This window comes from Larus michahellis, unplaced genomic scaffold (assembly GCF_964199755.1).
Source record: "Larus michahellis unplaced genomic scaffold, bLarMic1.1 SCAFFOLD_38, whole genome shotgun sequence".
Taxonomy (NCBI): domain Eukaryota; kingdom Metazoa; phylum Chordata; class Aves; order Charadriiformes; family Laridae; genus Larus; species Larus michahellis.
This window is the reverse complement of record NW_027436101.1, coordinates 873,924-880,402: the sequence shown is the minus strand read 5'-3', so window position 1 is coordinate 880,402 and position 6,479 is coordinate 873,924.

Sequence of the window (6,479 nt, the reverse complement as noted above, 5' to 3'; positions counted from 1 at the left end):
GCAGGATGTATATTGGTTTTGAGGACAACTCAATGGACAGTGTAGGGAGAAAACCTCCTGGCTCCTTGAATGCCGTTTCTGGAGACACTGCGATCAATGTGGGAGATATGTCAAGATGTGTGTTTGTTTTGAGGACGGCTCTCTGGAGAGTCTTAGCAAAGAGGTCACACAGATAATCAGAGCAATTCTCAGAGACACTGAGAACAAGCTCCACAATTCCCTCCTGGCACTTTCCCTGTAGGAGATACCGCAAGACGTTTCTGTATATTGGGCACAGCGCTCTGCACGGTGTTAGCAGAGACTTTCCCGGGACAGTGAAACCCTATGTCAGAGACACTGAGAAGAAGCCCCAATGTTCCCTCCAGGCACTTTCAGTGTGGGTGCCTTCTCCACGTGGTTCCTGGTTTCACTGCGGCTCTGAAGAGAATGTTAGCAAAGAGGTAACCGGGACAGTGAAAACAGTACTCAAAGACAGGGAGAGCAAGCTCTCTCTTGGCGCTTTGGATGTGGGACATACAGCGAGATGTTTGCTGCTTTTGCGTTTGGCTGTTGGGAGATTTACAGCACAAAGATATCTAGTTGATTTGAAGCAGTTCCGAGAAAGTCTAAACATAATCCCCACTTCTCCCTCCTGGCACTTTCCATGTGGGAGATATAGCAGGATGTATATTGGTTTTGAGGACAACTCAATGGACAGTGTAGGGAGAAAACCTCCTGGTTCCTTGAATGCCGTTTCTGGAGACACTGCGATCAATGTGGGAGATATGTCAAGATGTGTGTTTGTTTTGAGGACGGCTCTCTGGAGAGTCTTAGCAAAGAGGTCACACAGATAATCAGAGCAATTCTCAGAGACACTGAGAACAAGCTCCGCAATTCCCTCCTGGCACTTTCCCTGTAGGAGATACCGCAAGACGTTTCTGTATATTGGGCACAGCGCTCTGCACGGTGTTAGCAGAGACTTTCCCGGGACAGTGAAACCCTATGTCAGAGACACAGAGAAGAAGCCCCAATGTTCCCTCCAGGCACTTTCAGTGTGGGTGCCTTCTCCACGTGGTTCCTGGTTTCACTGCGGCTCTGAAGAGAATGTTAGCAAAGAGGTAACCGGGACAGTGAAAACAGTACTCAAAGACAGGGAGAGCAAGCTCTCTCTTGGCACTTTGGATGTGGGACATACAGCGAGATGTTTGCTGCTTTTGCGTTTGGCTGTTGGGAGATTTACAGCACAAAGATATCTAGTTGATTTGAAGCAGTTCCGAGAAAGTCTAAACATAATCCCCACTTCTCCCTCCTGGCACTTTCCATGTGGGAGATATAGCAGGATGTATATTGGTTTTGAGGACAACTCAATGGACAGTGTAGGGAGAAAAGGTCCTGGCTCCTTGAATGCCGTTTCTGGAGACACTGCGATCAATGTGGGAGATATGTCAAGATGTGTGTTGGTTTTGAGGACGTCTCTCTGGAGAGTCTTAGCAAAGAGGTCACACAGATAATCAGAGCAATTCTCAGAGACACTGAGACCAAGCTCCACAATTCCTCCTGACACTTTCGCTGTAGGAGATACCGCAAGACGTTTCTGTATATTGGGCACAGCACTCTGCAGGGTGTTAGCAGAGACTTTCCCGGGACAGTGAAACCCTATGTCAGCGACATTGAGAAGAAGCCCCAACGTTCCTTCCAGGCATTTCCAGTGTGGGTGCCTTCTCCACGTGGTTCCTGGTTTCACTGCAGCTCTGAAGAGAATGTTAGCAAAGAGGTAACCGGGACAGTGAAAACAGTACTCAAAGACAGGGAGAGCAAGCTCTCTCTTGGCACTTTGGATGTGGGACATACAGCGAGATGTTTGCTGCTTTTGCGTTTGGCTGTTGGGAGATTTACAGCACAAAGATATCTAGTTGATTTGAAGCAGTTCCGAGAAAGTCTAAACATAATCCCCACTTCTCCCTCCTGGCACTTTCCATGTGGGAGATATAGCAGGATGTATATTGGTTTTGAGGACAACTCAATGGACAGTGTAGGGAGAAAACCTCCTGGCTCCTTGAATGCCGTTTCTGGAGACACTGCGATCAATGCGGGAGATATGTCAAGATGTGTGTTTGTTTTGAGGATGGCTCTCTGGAGAGTCTTAGCAAAGAGGTCACACAGATAATCAGAGCAATTCTCAGAGACACTGAGAACAAGCTCCGCAATTCCCTCCTGGCACTTTCCCTGTAGGAGATACCGCAAGACGTTTCTGTATATTGGGCACAGCGCTCTGCACGGTGTTAGCAGAGACTTTCCCGGGACAGTGAAACCCTATGTCAGAGACACTGAGAAGAAGCCCCAATGTTCCCTCCAGGCACTTTCAGTGTGGGTGCTTTCTCCACGTGGTTCCTGGTTTCACTGCAGCTCTGAAGAGAATGTTAGCAAAGAGGTAACCGGGACAGTGAAAACAGTACTCAAAGACAGGGAGAGCAAGCTCTCTCTTGGCACTTTGGATGTGGGACATACAGCGAGATGTTTGCTGCTTTTGCGTTTGGCTGTTGGGAGATTTACAGCACAAAGATATCTAGTTGATTTGAAGCAGTTCCGAGAAAGTCTAAACATAATCCCCACTTCTCCCTCCTGGCACTTTCCATGTGGGAGATATAGCAGGATGTAGATTGGTTTTGAGGACAACTCAATGGACAGTGTAGGGAGAAAACCTCCTGGCTCCTTGAATGCCGTTTCTGGAGACACTGCGATCAATGTGGGAGATATGTCAAGATGTGTGTTTGTTTTGAGGATGGCTCTCTGGAGAGTCTTAGCAAAGAGGTCACACAGATAATCAGAGCAATTCTCAGAGACACTGAGAACAAGCTCCGCAATTCCCTCCTGGCACTTTCCCTGTAGGAGATACCGCAAGACGTTTCTGTATATTGGGCACAGCGCTCTGCACGGTGTTAGCAGAGACTTTCCCGGGACAGTGAAACCCTATGTCAGAGACACTGAGAAGAAGCCCCAATGTTCCCTCCAGGCACTTTCAGTGTGGGTGCTTTCTCCACGTGGTTCCTGGTTTCACTGCAGCTCTGAAGAGAATGTTAGCAAAGAGGTAACCGGGACAGTGAAAACAGTACTCAAAGACAGGGAGAGCAAGCTCTCTCTTGGCACTTTGGATGTGGGACATACAGCGAGATGTTTGCTGCTTTTGCGTTTGGCTGTTGGGAGATTTACAGCACAAAGATATCTAGTTGATTTGAAGCAGTTCCGAGAAAGTCTAAACATAATCCCCACTTCTCCCTCCTGGCACTTTCCATGTGGGAGATATAGCAGGATGTATATTGGTTTTGAGGACAACTCAATGGACAGTGTAGGGAGAAAAGGTCCTGGCTCCTTGAATGCCGTTTCTGGAGACACTGCGATCAATGTGGGAGATATGTCAAGATGTGTGTTTGTTTTGAGGATGGCTCTCTGGAGAGTCTTAGCAAAGAGGTCACACAGATAATCAGAGCAATTCTCAGAGACACTGAGAACAAGCTCCGCAATTCCCTCCTGGCACTTTCCCTGTAGGAGATACCGCAAGACGTTTCTGTATATTGGGCACAGCGCTCTGCACGGTGTTAGCAGAGACTTTCCCGGGACAGTGAAACCCTATGTCAGAGACACTGAGAAGAAGCCCCAATGTTCCCTCCAGGCACTTTCAGTGTGGGTGCCTTCTCCACGTGGTTCCTGGTTTCACTGCAGCTCTGAAGAGAATGTTAGCAAAGAGGTAACCGGGACAGTGAAAACAGTACTCAAAGACAGGGAGAGCAAGCTCTCTCTTGGCACTTTGGATGTGGGACATACAGCGAGATGTTTGCTGCTTTTGCGTTTGGCTGTTGGGAGATTTACAGCACAAAGATATCTAGTTGATTTGAAGCAGTTCCGAGAAAGTCTAAACATAATCCCCACTTCTCCCTCCTGGCACTTTCCATGTGGGAGATATAGCAGGATGTATATTGGTTTTGAGGACAACTCAATGGACAGTGTAGGGAGAAAAGGTCCTGGCTCCTTGAATGCCGTTTCTGGAGACACTGCGATCAATGTGGGAGATATGTCAAGATGTGTGTTGGTTTTGAGGACGGCTCTCTGGAGAGTCTTAGCAAAGAGGTCACACAGATAATCAGAGCAATTCTCAGAGACACTGAGAACAAGCTTCGCAATTCCCTCCTGGCACTTTCCCTGTAGGAGATACCGCAAGACGTTTCTGTATATTGGGCACAGCGCTCTGCACGGTGTTAGCAGAGACTTTCCCGGGACAGTGAAACCCTATGTCAGAGACACTGAGAAGAAGCCCCAATGTTCCCTCCAGGCACTTTCAGTGTGGCTGCCTTCTCCACGTGGTTCCTGGTTTCACTGCGGCTCTGAAGAGAATGTTAGCAAAGAGGTAACCGGGACAGTGAAAACAGTACTCAAAGACAGGGAGAGCAAGCTCTCTCTTGGCACTTTGGATGTGGGACATACAGCGAGATGTTTGCTGCTTTTGCATTTGGCTGTTGGGAGATTTACAGCACAAAGATATCTAGTTGATTTGAAGCAGTTCCGAGAAAGTCTAAACATAATCCCCACTTCTCCCTCCTGGCACTTTCCATGTGGGAGATATAGCAGGATGTATATTGGTTTTGAGGACAACTCAATGGACAGTGTAGGGAGAAAACCTCCTGGCTCCTTGAATGCCGTTTCTGGAGACACTGCGATCAATGTGGGAGATATGTCAAGATGTGTGTTTGTTTTGAGGACGGCTCTCTGGAGAGTCTTAGCAAAGAGGTCACACAGATAATCAGAGCAATTCTCAGAGACACTGAGAACAAGCTCCGCAATTCCCTCCTGGCACTTTCCCTGTAGGAGATACCGCAAGACGTTTCTGTATATTGGGCACAGCGCTCTGCACGGTGTTAGCAGAGACTTTCCCGGCACAGTGAAACCCTATGTCAGAGACACTGAGAAGAAGCCCCAATGTTCCCTCCAGGCACTTTCAGTGTGGGTGCTTTCTCCACGTGGTTCCTGGTTTCACTGCGGCTCTGAAGAGAATGTTAGCAAAGAGGTAACCGGGACAGTGAAAACAGTACTCAAAGACAGGGAGAGCAAGCTCTCTCTTGGCACTTTGGATGTGGGACATACAGCGAGATGTTTGCTGCTTTTGCGTTTGGCTGTTGGGAGATTTACAGCACAAAGATATCTAGTTGATTTGAAGCAGTTCCGAGAAAGTCTAAACATAATCCCCACTTCTCCCTCCTGGCACTTTCCATGTGGGAGATATAGCAGGATGTATATTGGTTTTGAGGACAACTCAATGGACAGTGTAGGGAGAAAACCTCCTGGCTCCTTGAATGCCGTTTCTGGAGACACTGCGATCAATGTGGGAGATATGTCAAGATGTGTGTTTGTTTTGAGGACGGCTCTCTGGAGAGTCTTAGCAAAGAGGTCACACAGATAATCAGAGCAATTCTCAGAGACACTGAGAACAAGCTCCGCAATTCCCTCCTGGCACTTTCCCTGTAGGAGATACCGCAAGACGTTTCTGTATATTGGGCACAGCGCTCTGCACGGTGTTAGCAGAGACTTTCCCGGGACAGTGAAACCCTATGTCAGAGACACTGAGAAGAAGCCCCAATGTTCCCTCCAGGCACTTTCAGTGTGGCTGCCTTCTCCACGTGGTTCCTGGTTTCACTGCGGCTCTGAAGAGAATGTTAGCAAAGAGGTAACCGGGACAGTGAAAACAGTACTCAAAGACAGGGAGAGCAAGCTCTCTCTTGGCACTTTGGATGTGGGACATACAGCGAGATGTTTGCTGCTTTTGCGTTTGGCTGTTGGGAGATTTACAGCACAAAGATATCTAGTTGATTTGAAGCAGTTCCGAGAAAGTCTAAACATAATCCCCACTTCTCCCTCCTGGCACTTTCCATGTGGGAGATATAGCAGGATGTATATTGGTTTTGAGGACAACTCAATGGACAGTGTAGGGAGAAAACCTCCTGGCTCCTTGAATGCCGTTTCTGGAGACACTGCGATCAATGTGGGAGATATGTCAAGATGTGTGTTTGTTTTGAGGACGGCTCTCTGGAGAGTCTTAGCAAAGAGGTCACACAGATAATCAGAGCAATTCTCAGAGACACTGAGAACAAGCTCCGCAATTCCCTCCTGGCACTTTCCCTGTAGGAGATACCGCAAGACGTTTCTGTATATTGGGCACAGCGCTCTGCACGGTGTTAGCAGAGACTTTCCCGGGACAGTGAAACCCTATGTCAGAGACACTGAGAAGAAGCCCCAGTGTTCCCTCCAGGCACTTTCAGTGTGGGTGCCTTCTCCACGTGGTTCCTGGTTTCACTGCGGCTCTGAAGAGAATGTTAGCAAAGAGGTAACCGGGACAGTGAAAACAGTACTCAAAGACAGGGAGAGCAAGCTCTCTCTTGGCACTTTGGATGTGGGACATACAGCGAGATGTTTGCTGCTTTTGCGTTTGGCTGTTGGGAGATTTACAGCAC